We start from the raw sequence: 14,425 nt of genomic DNA, 5'->3' as shown, positions 1-14,425 counted from the left end.
TGTACTCGGATGTGCCTGCAAACTTTGCAAGGAACATTTTAGCTTTGTCCGTTCAGTGCAGAGAGCGGTGGGCGCGGCTCTCAGCTTTATTGTCTTTGCTTTGGCCAGTGAAAGACATAGAGGCGAAAGCCTGCCACTTGTCTGCCGTCGTGACGTGTAACTGATTGCTCTGTAGCAAGGCAGCAATGAAACAGAACAATTGATGACCATATGAGTTTAGATTAAGTATCCGTACTTAAAAATAGAGCATGGCATGATGCGTTACCAGACCAGTAATTTTTGGAGGAATCCGGAAGGTGGTTTTTGGCCCCAATGACAAGTTGGCAGGGGTTAAAAGCGAGGGGTTTACCCCCATTTCTATGCGGGGGTTGAATGCCAACCTTGTCTTGTTTTAAAACCTTAGGTTTTTTTCCTTCCTGCAGCTATCTGTGCCAGCAGATCAAATTCGAAAAAAAATATTCGGTTTTTCCCGTTAAAACCCCACCCCCCCTTTAAAACAAACTTTTTTCTTTTAAAAGGGACTTTCTCATCTCCAACACCTGTTGCTCAAAGGCATATCTTTTGGTACTTTAGAATAAAAAAGGCTTTAACTCTTTTTACAGAGTGAAAGGGAAAAAGTTACGGGCGGTTTTTATATGGGACCCCGGGGCAAACTGGTTAAAAACCTGTCTTGTGGGGAGATCTGATTTTTGAATCTGCGTCCTTCTTCACTCTTTTTCCTTGGTTTCTTTTCTGGGGTACCCCCAAGCTGAAACCGGGGAAAGTAACTTAAAATTAACTTCCCAAAAACCTTGCCTCTACTTCCCCCGTTTTCTTTTTTCTCTTTTTTTACCAATGTTCGACAAAGAAGGGAAAAACCTGATGATGAAAGGTTTTTTAAAGGTGCATTTGAAGAGACTGCTTTTGTCAGGTGGGGTGCCCGCTCTGTTTTTTCAGGGAATAGATGAACTTTCTCTTCCCGGGGGGCTCCGAATTAAATTCAAACAACAAAAGGCAAACTTCCATCTTTCAAAGCCCCTTTTTGGGGAGGTGCACTTTTAAAAATGTTCACCTATATTTTTTTTTTTTGAAATTCAAGGTTGGACATTTGTTCATGTTAACTGTCTTTTAAGGGGATCAGGTGACAAAGCTAGAGTCTTTTCTGACATCTGGCGTGGCTTAATGGTTAAAGCCTGTCTGTAAACAGGAGATCCAGTTGAGTTCAGCGGTGCCTGCAGTTAGTCATACTCTTTGAGTTGATGTTCTTTTGGGACTCGGATGTTCCTGGAAACTTTAAAAGAACTTTAGCTTTGTCGTTTCAGTGCAGAAGGTGGGGTGGGCGCAGCCCCAGCTTTATTGTCTTTCTTTGGCCAGTGAAAGACATGGGGGCGAAAAACCCCTGCGTCGTGGCGTGTAACAGATTGCTCTGGTGGCGTGAACAGATTTTTTAGCAAGGGCGATGAAAGAGATCAATTGATGGATATGAGTTTAGATGAAAATTTTCAAATAGGCTGGCATGATCGTTACAGACCAGTGAATTTAATTTAGGAGGAAGAAGGAGGTTTTGTCAATATTGGCAGTGGTTAAAAGGGTTTAACTGCAATCCCTTTTTTATCCGCGGGGTTGAATCCCCTTGCTTTTCTTTTAAAACCGAGTTTTTCCTTCCCCAGCTATTTTTGCCGCAGATCAAATTCAAAAAAAAAAATATTTACGTGCTTTTTTAAAAGAACCTCCCCCTTAAACTCCACGTTCCCCTTTAAAGCACCTTTTTGAAACAGGGGATCCTGAGTTAGTCTGGGTCCCAGTTTGCATTTCCCCCTTTATTGATTTTCATCTGGAAATCGGATTGCCTGCAAACTTTGCAAAGGGAAAATTTTAGCTTTTGTTTTAGTGCAGCGGGGTGGGGGCCCCAGCTTTTTTTTCTTTCTTTGGAGTGAAGACATAGAGGAAAAAGCCTTCTTGCTGCCCCTCGTGTGAACTGTTTCTCTGTAGCAGGCAGCAATGCGAACTTGATGACCATATGAGTTTAGATTAAGTATCCGTACTTAAAAATAGAGCATGGCATGATGCGTTACCAGACCAGTGAATTTAAATTTAGGAGGAATAACCAGAAGGATCGGCTTTTGGTGCACGTGACAAGTTGGCCGAGTGGTTAAGGCGATGGATTGCTATTCCATTGTGCTATGCACGCTTGGTTCGAATGCCAACCTTGTCTTGTCTTTAAACCTTAGAGTTTATTATCCTTCCTGCAGCTATCTGTGCCAGCAGATCAAATTCAAGAAGAAAATATTCCGAAGCTGCTTTCCGTTAAACACCCACCTCCCTCTAAACACAACGATTTCCTCTTAAGGGACTTTCTCAGTCTGCAACACCTGTTGCTCAAAGGCAGTATCTTTTCGGTACTTTAGAATCAAAAAAGACTGCCTTAAACATTCTGTTTTACAGAGTGAAATGGAAAGTTGACAAGGCAGGTTTTGATATGGGACGCCGTGGCTTAGCTGGTTAAAGCACCTGTCTTGTAAACGGGAGATCCTGAGTTTGAATCTCAGCAGTGCCTTCTTCACTCTGTTTCCTTGGATTTCTTTTCTGCGGTACACAGCTGAAACCGTGGCAAAGTGAACTTGAAATTAGAGTGTGCACAAACCTTGCCTCATACTTGCCCGTTTTACGTTTTCATCTATATTTTGAAGTCCTTAATCAGATTCGACAAAGAGAATGGAAAACCTCGATGATGAAAGGATTTTAAGGTGCATTTGAAGAAGATGACTGCTTTTGTCAGGTCCGCGTGTCCGCTCTGCTTTTCAGGGAATAGATGAACGTTTCTCTTCATCGAGGGGCTTCCCATTTGAGCATTGAATTCAAACAACATGAGCAAACTTCCATCTTTCAAAGCCCCTGATGGTGGAGGTGCACTTGTTGAAAATCGTTCACCTATCATTTTTCTTTTTGTTATTGAATTACCAAGTTGGACATTTGTTGCATGTTAACTGTCTTTTAGGCGTATCAGGTGACAAAGCTAGAGAGTCTTTTCTGACATCTGGCGTGTGCTTAGATGGTTAAAGCACCTGTCTTGTAAACAGGCGATCCTGAGTTCGGAGTCTCGGCGGTGCCTGCAGTTTGTGTCATACACTTTTCGAGTTGATTTTCATCTTGGTACTCGGATGTTCCTGGAAACTTTGCAAAGAACATGTTAGCTTTGTCCGTTTCAGTGCAGAAGGTGGAGGTGGAGCGCAGCTCTCAGCTTTTATTGTCTTTGCTTTGGCCAGTGAAAGACATAGGGGAAAGCGAAAGCCTGCCTGCCGTCGCGACGTAACAGATTGCTCTGTAGTGACGTGTAACAGATTGCTCTGTAGCAAGGCAGCGATGAAAGAGATCAATTGATGACGATATGAGTTTAGATGAAGTGTCCGTACTTAAATATAGAACGTGGCATGATGCGTTACCAGACCAGTGAATTTAAATTTAGGAGGAATGACCAGAAGGATCGGCTTTTTGCTCACGTGACAAGTTGGCCAGTGGTTAAGGCGTTGAACTGCAATTCTTTTGTGCTATGCACGCTTGGGTTCGAATCCCACCCTTGTCTTTACTTTAAACCTTAGAGTCAATTTTCCTTCCTGCAGCTATTTGTGCCAGCAGATCAAATTCAAAAGAAAATATTTGACGATGCTTTCTGTAAAGACCCCACCTCCCTCTAAACTCAACGATTGCCTCTTAAAGCACCTGTCTTGTAAACAGGCGATCCTGAGTTGAGTCTCCGGCGGTGCCTGCAGTTTGTCATACTCTTTCGAGTTGATTTTCATCTTGGTACTCGGATGTGCCTGCAAACTTTGCAAGGAACATTTTAGCTTTGTCCGTTTCAGTGCAGAACGCGGAGGTGGAGCGCAGCTCTCAGCTTTATTGTCTTTGCTTTGGCCAGTGAAAGACATAGAGGAAAGCGAAAGCCTGCCTACTTGTCTGCCGTCGTGACGTGTAACTGATTGCTCTGTAGCAAGGCAGCAATGAAACAGAACAATTGATGACCATATGAGTTTAGATTAAGTATCCGTACTTAAAAATAGAGCATGGCATGATGCGCTACCAGACCAGTGAATTTAAATTTAGGAGGAATAACCAGAAGGATCGGCTTTTGCACGTGACAAGTTGGCCGAGTGGTTAAGGCGATGGATTGCTATTCCATTGTGCTATGCACGCTTGGGTTCGAATGCCAACCTTGTCTTGTCTTTAAACCTTAGAGTTTATTATCCTTCCTGCAGCTATCTGTGCCAGCAGATCAAATTCAAGAAGAAAATATTCCGAAGCTGCTTTCCGCTAAACACCCACCTCCCTCTAAACACAACGATTTCCTCTTAAGGGACTTTTCAGTCTGCGCAACACCTGTTGCTCAAAGGCAGTATCTTTTTCGGTACTTTAGAATCAAAAAAGACTGCCTTAAACATTCTGTTTTACAGAGTGAAATGGAAAGTTGACAAGGCAGGTTTTGATATGGGACGCCGTGGCTTAGCTGGTTAAAGCACCTGTCTTGTAAACGGGAGATCCTGAGTTTTGAATCTCAGCAGTGCCTTCTTCACTCTGTTTCCTTGGATTTCTTTTCTGCGGTACACGCACAGCTGAAACCGTGGCAAAGTGAACTTGAAATTAGACTGTGCACAAACCTTGCCTCATACTTGCCCGTTTTTACGTTTTCATCTATATTTTTGAAGTCCTTAATCGAATTCGACAAAAGAGAATGGAAAACCTCGATGATGAAAGGATTTTAAGGTGCATTTGAAGAAGATGACTGCTTTTGTCAGGTCCGCGTGTCCGCTCTGCTTTTCAGGGAATAGATGAACGTTTCTCTTCATCGAGGGCTTCCTTTGAGCATTGAATTCAAACAACATAAGGCAAACTTCCATCTTTCCAAAAGCCCCTGATCGTGGAGGTGCACTTGTTGAAAATGCGTTCACCTATCATTTTTTTCTTTTTGTTATTGAATTACCAAGAGTTGGACATTTGTTGCATGTTAACTGTCTTTTAGGCGTATCAGGTGACAAAGCTAGAGTCTTTTTCTGACATCTGGCGCCGTGGCTTAGATGGTTAAAGCGCCTGTCTAGTAAACAGGAGATCCTGAGTTCGAGTCTCAGCGGTGCCTGCAGTTAGTCATACTCTTTCGAGTTGATGTTCAATTTGGCACTTGGATGTTCCTGGAAACTTTGCAAAGAACATGTTAGCTTTGTCCGTTTCAGTGCAGAAGGTGGAGGTGGAGCGCAGCTCTCAGCTTTTATTGTCTTTGCTTTGGCCAGTGAAAGACATAGGGGAAAGCGAAAGCCTGCCTGCCGTCGTGACGGTAACAGATTGCTCTGTAGTGACGTGTAACAGATTGCTCTGTAGCAAGGCAGCGATGAAAGAGATCAATTGATGACGATATGAGTTTAGATGAAGTGTCCGTACTTAAATATAGAACGTGGCATGATGCGTTACCAGACCAGTGAATTTAAATTTAGGAGGAATGACCAGAAGGATCGGCTTTTTGCTCACGTGACAAGTTGGCCGAGTGGTTAAGGCGTTGAACTGCAATTCTTTTGTGCTATGCACGCTTGGGTTCGAATCCTACCCTTGTCTTTACTTTAAACCTTACAGTCAATTTTCCTTCCTGCAGCTATTTGTGCCAGCAGATCAAATTCAAAAAGAAAATATTTCGACGATGCTTTCTGTAAAAGACCCCACCTCCCTCTAAACTCAACGATTGCCTCTTAAAGCACCTGTCTTGTAAACAGGCGATCCTGAGTTCGAGTCTCGGCGGTGCCTGCAGTTTGTCATACTCTTTCGAGTTGATTTTCATCTTGGTACTCGGATGTGCCTGCAAACTTTGCAAGGAACATTTTAGCTTTGTCCGTTTCAGTGCAGAACGCGGAGGTGGAGCGCAGCTCTCAGCTTTTATTGTCTTTGCTTTGGCCAGTGAAAGACATAGAGGAAAGAAAGCCTGCCTACTTGTCTGCCCTCGCAGTGACGTGTAACTGATTGCTCTGTAGCAAGGCAGCAATGAAACAGAACAATTGATGACCATATGAGTTTAGATTAAGTATCCGTACTTAAAAATAGAGCATGGCATGATGCGTTACCAGACCAGTGAATTTAAATTTAGGAGGAATAACCAGAAGGATCGGCTTTTTGTGCACGTGACAAGTTGGCCGAGTGGTTAAGGCGATGGGATTGCTATTCCATTGTGCTATGCACGCTTGGGTTCGAATGCCAACCTTGTCTTGTCTTTAAACCTTAGAGTTTATTATCCTTCCTGCAGCTATCTGTGCCAGCAGATCAAATTCAAGAAGAAAATATTCCGAAGTTGCTGCTTTCCGCTAAACACCCCACCTCCCTCTAAACACAACGATTTCCTCTTAAGGGACTTTCTCAGTCATGCGCAACACCTGTTGCTCAAAGGCAGTATCTTTTTCGGTACTTTAGAATCAAAAAAGACGGCCTTAAACATTCTGTTTTACAGAGTGAAATGGAAAGTTGACAAGACAGGTTTTGATATGGGACGCCGTGGCATAGCTGGTTAAAGCACCTGTCTTGTAAACGGGAGATCCTGAGTCTGAATCTCAGCAGTGCCTTCTTCACTCTGTTTCTGATTTCTCGCGTGTACACGCACAGCTGAAACCGTGGCAAAGTGAACTTGAAATTAGACTGTGCACAAACTCTTGCCTCATACTCTAAGCTGCTGTTTTACGCTTTCATCTATATTTTGAAGTCCTTAATCGAATCTCGACAAAAGAGAATGGAAAACCTCGATGATGAAAGGATTTTAAGGTGCATTTGAAGAAGATGACTGTTTTTGTCCGTCCCGCGGTCCGCTTCTGCTTTTCAGGGAATAGATGAACGTTTCTCTTCATCGAGGGCTTCCTTTGAGCATTGAATTCAAAACAAATATAAGGCAAACTTCCATCTTTCCAAAAGCCCTGATCGCGGGAGGTGCACTTTTTGCTGATGCGCTAACCTTCAATCATTTTGCTTTTTGTTATTGAATTACCTAAGAGTTGGACATTTGCTGCATGTTAACTGTCTTTTAGGTATCACGTGTGACAAAGCTAGAGTTCTTTCGACATCTGGCTGCGGGCTTAGATGGTTAAAGCGTTTCGTCTAGTAAACAAGGAGATCCTGAGTTCGAAGTCTCAGCGGTGCGTGACAGTTAGTCATACTCTTCGAAGTTGATGTTCAATTTGGCACTCGGATGTTCCTGGAAACTTTGCAAAGAACATGTTAGCTTTGTCGTTTCAGTGCAGAAGGTGGAGGTGGGCGCAGCTCTCAGCTTTATTTCTTTTGGCCAGTGAAAGACATAGGCGGGATTGAAACCCATTGTGTTTTGCCCCGCTTTTTTCTTAACCTTTGTCTTTTTTTTTTAAATTAGAGTTTTATTACCCTTTTCCGGAAAAAAAAAAAAAAAAAAAAAAAAAAAAAAAAAAAAAAAAAAAAAAAAAAAAAAAAAAAAAAAAAAAAAAAAAAAAAAAAAAAAAAAAAAAAAAAAAAAAAAAAAAAAAAAAAAAAAAAAAAAAAAAAAAAAAAAAAAAAAAAAAAAAAAAAAAAAAAAAAAAAAAAAAAAAAAAAAAAAAAAAAAAAAAAAAAAAAAAAAAAAAAAAAAAAAAAAAAAAAAAAAAAAAAAAAAAAAAAAAAAAAAAAAAAAAAAAAAAAAAAAAAAAAAAAAAAAAAAAAAAAAAAAAAAAAAAAAAAAAAAAAAAAAAAAAAAAAAAAAAAAAAAAAAAAAAAAAAAAAAAAAAAAAAAAAAAAAAAAAAAAAAAAAAAAAAAAAAAAAAAAAAAAAAAAAAAAAAAAAAAAAAAAAAAAAAAAAAAAAAAAAAAAAAAAAAAAAAAAAAAAAAAAAAAAAAAAAAAAAAAAAAAAAAAAAAAAAAAAAAAAAAAAAAAAAAAAAAAAAAAAAAAAAAAAAAAAAAAAAAAAAAAAAAAAAAAAAAAAAAAAAAAAAAAAAAAAAAAATTTTTTTTTTTTTTTTTTTTTTTTTTTTTTTTTTTTTTTTTTTTTTTTTTTTTTTTTTTTTTTTTTTTTTTTTTTTTTTTTTTTTTTTTTTTTTTTTTTTTTTTTTTTTTTTTTTTTTTTTTTTTTTTTTTTTTTTTTTTTTTTTTTTTTTTTTTTTTTTTTTTTTTTTTTTTTTTTTTTTTTTTTTTTTTTTTTTTTTTTTTTTTTTTTTTTTTTTTTTTTTTTTTTTTTTTTTTTTTTTTTTTTTTTTTTTTTTTTTTTTTTTTTTTTTTTTTTTTTTTTTTTTTTTTTTTTTTTTTTTTTTTTTTTTTTTTTTTTTTTTTTTTTTTTTTTTTTTTTTTTTTTTTTTTTTTTTTTTTTTTTTTTTTTTTTTTTTTTTTTTTTTTTTTTTTTTTTTTTTTTTTTTTTTTTTTTTTTTTTTTTTTTTTTTTTTTTTTTTTTTTTTTTTTTTTTTTTTTTTTTTTTTTTTTTTTTTTTTTTTTTTTTTTTTTTTTTTTTTTTTTTTTTTTTTTTTTTTTTTTTTTTTTTTTTTTTTTTTTTTTTTTTTTTTTTTTTTTTTTTTTTTTTTTTTTTTTTTTTTTTTTTTTTTTTTTTTTTTTTTTTTTTTTTTTTTTTTTTTTTTTTTTTTTTTTTTTTTTTTTTTTTGGGAAAAAATTTTTAAAAAAAAAGGGGTTTTTGGGGCCCCGGGGGTTTTTTTTAAAACCCCCCCCGGGGGGGTTTTTCCCAAAAAAAGGGTTTTTTTTTCCAAAGGGGGGAAAAAAAAAAAAAAAATTTTTTTTTTTTTTTAAAAAAGGGGTTTTTAAAAAAAAAGGGGAAAAAAAATTTTTTTTTCCCTTTTTTTTTTTCCCCGGGGGGTTTTTTTTTTGGGGGGGGGAAAAACCTTTTTTTTCCCCCCCCCCCCTTTTTAAAAAAAAAAAAAAAATTTTTTAATTTTTGGGGAAAAATTTTTTCCAAATTGGTTTTTTCCCCCCTTTTTTTTTTTTTTTCCCCAAACCGGGGCCCAAAAAAATTTTTTTTTTTTAAAAAACCCCCCCCCCCCCTTTTAAAAAACCCTTTTTTTTTTTTTTTTTTAAAAAAAGGGGGGTTTTTTTTTGGGGGGCCTTTTTGGGTTTTCCCCCTTTTTTTTCTTCTTCCCGGGGGGTTTTGGTTTTTTTTTTTGGGGGGTTTTTTTGGGGGGGGGGTTTTTCCCGGTTTTATTTTTTTTTTTCCAAAAAAGCCTTAAAAAAAAAATTTTTCCCCCGGGGGGGCCAAAATTTGGGGGGGTTTTTTTTCCTTTTTTTAAAAGGAAAAAAAAAGGTTTTTTAAAAGGGGGTTTTTTTTGGGGGTCGTAAAAAAAAAAAAAAAATTTTTTTAAAGGAAGGGGCCAAAAAATTTTGGGGGAAAAATTTTCCGGGGGGTTTTTTCCCCCCCCCCCAAAAAAAAAAATTTTTTTTTTTTGGGGGGAAAAAAAAAAACCCCCCCCCCCCCCCCCCTTTTTTTTTAAATTTTTTCCCCCCGGGGCCCCCTTTTAAAAAAATTTTTTTTTTTAAATTGGTTTTTCCCAAAATTTTTTTAAAAGGGTTTTTGGGCCGGAAAAATTTTTTAAAAAGGGGCCCCTTTTTTTTTAAAGGGCCCCCCAAAAAAAAATTTTTCGGGGTTTTTTCCCTTTTTTTTTTTGGGGGGGGCGGAAAGGCCCTTGTTTCCCCCAAAAAAAACCTTTTTTTAAATTTGTTTTTTTGGGGGGTTTTTTTAAAAAAAAAAAAAAAAAGGGGGGAAAAATTCCCCTTTTTTTTTTTTTTTTTTAAAAAAGGGAAGGCCCCCCCAAAAATTTTTTTTTGGAAAAAAATTTTTTTTTCCCCCTTTTTTTTTAAAAATTTTTTTTTTTTTTTTTCCCCCCCCTTTTTTTTTTTTTTTTTTTTTTAAAAAAAATTTTTTGGGGGGTTTTTTTTGGGGGGGAAAAAGGGTTTTTTTTTTTTTTTTGTTTTTTTTTTTGGGGTTTTTAAAAAAACCCTTTTTGGGGTTTAATTTTTTAAAACCCAAAAATTTTTTTTTGGGGGTTTTTTTTAAAACGCCCCAAAAAAAAAATTTTTAAAAAGGTTTTGGGAAAAAAAATTTTTTGGGGGGGAAAAAAAAAAGGGAAAAAAAAAAAAATTTTTTCCCTTTTTAATTTTTTTTTTTTTTTTAAAAAATTTTTTTTTTGGGGGGGGAAAAAATTGGGGGGTTTTTTTTAAACCCCCCTTTTTAAAAAAAACCCCCATTTTTTTTTTTTTTTTTTGGGGGGAATTTTTTTTTTTTTTTTAAAAATTTTTTAAAGAGCTTCCTTCTTTTTTTTTTTTTTTTTTTTTTTTTAAAAAAAAAAATTTTTTTTAATTTTTTTTTTTAAATTTTTTTTTTTTTTTATTTTTTCGGGTTTTTTTATTGTTTTTTTTTTAATTTTTTTTAAATTTTTTTTTTTAATTTTTTTTTTTTTTTTATTCTTTTTTTTTTTTAAAATTTTTTTTTAAAAAAATTTTTTTGGTAAAAAAAAAAAAATTTTTAATTTCCCCCAAAGAAAGTTTTTTTTGTTTTTTTTTTTGGGGAAAAATTTTTAAATTTTAAAAAAAAAATTTTTTTTATTTTTTTTTTTAAAAAAAAAAAATTTTTTTTTTGTTTTTTAAATTTTTTTTTTTCCCCCAAAATTTAAATTTTTTTAAAATTTTTTTTTTTTAAAAAGGGCATTTTTTGGGGGTTTTTTTTTTTTCCCAAAACCCTTTTTTTTTTTAAAAGTTTTTTTTTTTTAAAAAAAAATTTTTGGAAGGTTTTTTTTTAAAAAAAAAAAAAAAATTTTTTTTTTTTAAAAATTTTTTGGGGGTTTTAAAAATTTTTTCCCCCCCCTTTAAAAAAAAAAAATTTTTAATTGGGTTTTGGGGGCCAAAACCCTTTGTTTTTTTGGAAAAAGGAAATTCCCTTTTTTAAAAACCCAAAAATTTTCCCTTAAACGGGGAAAAAAGGGGGGGGGGGCCCCCCTTTTTTTTAAAAAAAAAAAAAAAACCCAACCGGGGGGGTTTTGGGTTTTTGGAAAATCTTTTGGGTTTTTTTTTTAAAAAGGGGCCAAAAAAAATTTTTTTTTTTTTTAAAATTTTTTTCCCCCCCCCGGGGGGTTTTTTTTAAAAAAATTTTTTTAAAAAAAGGGGAAAAAAAACCCCCGGGGGGAAAAATTTTTAAAAAAAAATTTAAAATTTTTTGAAATTCCCCAATTTTTAAAACCCTTTAAAAAAAAAAAAAAAGGAAAAAAAAAAAAGGGGGGGTTTTAGAAAAAAAAAAATTTTCCCAAAAAAAAGGGAAAAATTTAAAAAATTTTAAAATTTTTTTTTCCGGAATTTTTGGGGAAAAAAATTTTTTTTAAAAAAAATTTAAAAATTTTTTTTTTTTTGGGTTTTTAAAAGGAAAGAATTTTTTTAAAACCCCCAAAAAAAAATTTTTTAAATTTTAAAAGGGGGGGGAAAAAAATTTTTTAAAATTTTTAAATTTCCCTTTTTTTTTTTTTGGGGGGGGGTTTTTCCCCCCTTTAAAAAAACCCCCTTTTTAGGTTTTTTTTTTTTTTTTTTTTAAAAAACCCCCCCAAAAAAAATTTTTTTTTTTTTTTTGGGGAAAATTTTTTAAAAATTTTCCCCCTTCCCCCAAAATTTTTTTTTGGGGGGGAAAAAAATTTTTTTAAAATTTTTTTTTTTGGGGGCCCCAAACCCCGGGGGTTTTTTTTTAAAAATTTGGGGGGTTTTAAAGGGGTTCCCCTTTTTTAAAAAAAAAAAAATTTTAAAAAAATTTTTGGGGGTTTTTTTAAAAATTTTTTTTTGGGGGGGAAAAAATTTTTAAAAAAAATTTTTGGGGGGGGTTTTTTTAAAAAAAATTTTTTAAAAAAACCATTTTTTTTTCCCCCATTTTTTGGGGTTTTTAAAACCTTTTTTTTTTTCCCAAAAACCCCCAAAGGTTTTTTTTTAAAAAAAAAATTTTTTTTCCCCCTTTTGGGTTTTTTTTAAAAAAAAAATTTTTTTTTTTAAAAAAAAAGAAAAAAAAAAGGGTTTTGGGGAAACCCTTTTTTTTTCCCAAATTCCCCCCCAAAAAAAATTGGTTTTTTTTTTTCCAAAAATTTTTTTTTTTAAAAAAAACCCCCTTTAAAGGGGAAAAATTTTTTTAAAAAGGGGAAACTTTTTTTTCCCCCAAAAAAAAAAATCATTTTTTTAAAAATTTTCCCAAAAAAACCCCCCCTTTTTTTGGCCTTTAAAATTTTTTTAAATTTTCCCCCTGAAAAAACCCCTTTGGTTCCCCCTTTTTTGGGAAAAACCGGGAAAGAAAGTTTTTCCCCTTTTCCCTTTAAAATTTTTAAATTTAAAAACCCGGGGGGGTTTTTTTTGGGGTTTTAAAAAAAAAAAAATTTTTTGGGTTTTTTTTTTTTAAATTTTAAAAAAAATTAAAAATTTTGGGGTTTTTTTTTTTTTTTTAAAGAAGGATAAAAAAAAAAAAATTTTTTGGGTTTTTTTAAAAAAAAAAAGGGGGGAAATTTTTTTGGGGTTTTGGGAAAAATTTTTTTTTTTCCAAAATTTTTTGGGGAAAAAAACCCAAAAAAAATTTTTTTAAAAAATTTTTTTAAAAAAAATTGTTTTTTTTTTTTTTTTAAAAAAAAGGGGAAAAAAAAAAATTTTTTTTTTTTTTTCCCAAAGAAAAAAATTAAAAAAAGGGGGGTTTTGTTTTTTTAAAAAACCTTTTTTTTTAAAATTTTTTAAAAACCAAAAAATTTTTTTTTAAAAAAAAAAAAAAAATTTTTTTTAAAACCCCCAAAAAAAAAGGGAAATTTTTTTTTTAAATTTTTTTTTTTTTGGTTTTAAAAATTTTTTTAAAAAAAATTTAAAAAAAAAAAATTTAAAAAAAGGGTTTAAGAATTTTTTAAAAAAAAAGGGTTTTTTTTGGGGAAAATTTTAATTTTAAAATTTTAAAAAAATTTTTTTAAAAAAAGGGTTTTTTTTTTTTTTTAAAAAAAAACCTTTTTTGGGGGGGGGGTTTTTTTTGGGGAAAAAAAAACCCCCTTTTAAAAAAAAGGGGAAAAAAAAAAAAAAAAAAATTTAAAAAAAAAAAAGGGTAAAAAAAAACGGGTTTTTAAAGTTAAAAACCCCTTTAAAAAAAAGGGGCCCCCCCAAAACCTTTTCCCCCTTTTTTTTTTTTTTCCCCCCCCTTTTTAAAAATTTTTTTAAAAAAATTTTTTTCCCTTTTTTTTTTCCCGGTTTTTTTTTAAAAAGGGTTTTTTTTTCCCCTTTAAGAAAAAGGAACTACCCCCTTTTTCCCCCCCAAAAACCCAAATTTTTCCCTTCCCCCCAAAAAACCCTTAAATTTTTTTCCCCCAAGGGGGGCCCAAAAAAGGGGTTAAAAAAAAAAACCCCGGGGGAAAAAAAGGGGGGAAAAAAAAAATTTTTAAAAAAAAAAAAAAAAAAATTTTTTTGGGGGGGGAAAAAAAAAAAAGGAAAAGGAAAAAAAAAAAAGGGGAAAAAAGGGGCCCCTTTAAAAAAACCGGGGAAAAAAAAATTTTTCTTTCCCCAAAAAAAAAAAACCCAAACAAATCCGGGGGGGGGGGAAACCCCCAAAGGGGGGGGGGGGGGGAAAAACCCTTGGGAAAGGGGGCCCTTAGAAAAAAAAAAACAGGAAAATTTTAAATTAAAAAGGGGTTAAAAAATTTTTTGGGGGAAAAGGGGGAAAAAAATTTTTGGGGGAAAAAAACCCCGGCCCAAAAAAAAATTAAAAATTTTTCCCAAAAAGGGCCCCCTTTTTTTTTAAAAGGGCCCCCCCAGGGGGAAAAAAAATTTTAAAATTTTAAAAAGGAAAAAATTAAAAAAAAAAATTTCCCCCCCGGGGGGTTCGGGGGCCAATTTTAAAATTTTTAAAATTTTCCCCCCCCTTTTTTTTGGGGAAACCTTTGGGGGCCCCCAAAAAATTTTTAAAAAAAAAATTTTGAAAACAAAAAATTTTTTTTTTTAAAAAAAACCCCTTTTTTAAAATTTTAAATTTTTTTTTTTTTTTTTTTAAAAAAAAATTTTGTTTTAAAAAAAATTTTTTTTTTTGGGGGGGGGGGTTTTTTTTTTTTTTTAAAAAATTTTAAATTTTAAAAAAAAAAATTTTTTAAAAAAAAAAATTTTTGGGTTCCCCAACCCTTTTTTAAAAAAAAAGGGGGGGGAAAAAAAAACCAATATTAATTTCTTTTTTTTTCCCCCCCCTTTTTTTTCCCAAAAGGGTTTTTTTTTTTAAAAAAAAAAAATTAAAAAAGGGGCCGGGGGGGGTTTTTTTTTTTAATTTTTTTTAAAAATTTTTAAAAAACCCCCTTTTTAAAAATTTTAAAAGGGTTTACGTTTTAAAAGGTCCCCGGTTTTTGTTTCCAAAAACCCCCTTTTTAAAAAAAAATTTAAAAAAAAATTTTTTAAAAAAGTATTATTTCCTTTTTTTTTTTTTAATTTTTTTTTTTTAAAAAAAAAAACCCAAA

General features: G+C 32.3%; 2 non-coding genes across 2 annotated transcripts; both read left to right on the top strand.

The window, feature by feature from the left end:
- The first annotated feature begins 4,113 nt into the window (after positions 1 to 4,113).
- Positions 4,114 to 4,195, top strand: trnas-gcu. The gene has a single exon. It is a non-coding gene; the product is annotated as a tRNA-Ser (tRNA).
- An 838-nt stretch (positions 4,196 to 5,033) lies between these two features.
- Positions 5,034 to 5,107, top strand: trnat-agu. Its single transcript has one exon. It is a non-coding gene; the product is annotated as a tRNA-Thr (tRNA).
- Positions 5,108 to 14,425: the final 9,318 nt, after the last annotated feature.

This window comes from Polypterus senegalus, unplaced genomic scaffold (assembly GCF_016835505.1).
Source record: "Polypterus senegalus isolate Bchr_013 unplaced genomic scaffold, ASM1683550v1 scaffold_4456, whole genome shotgun sequence".
In the NCBI taxonomy this organism is placed as follows: domain Eukaryota; kingdom Metazoa; phylum Chordata; class Cladistia; order Polypteriformes; family Polypteridae; genus Polypterus; species Polypterus senegalus.
Note: the sequence above shows the minus strand (reverse complement) of the source record. Positions and strands in the feature narration are given on the sequence as shown.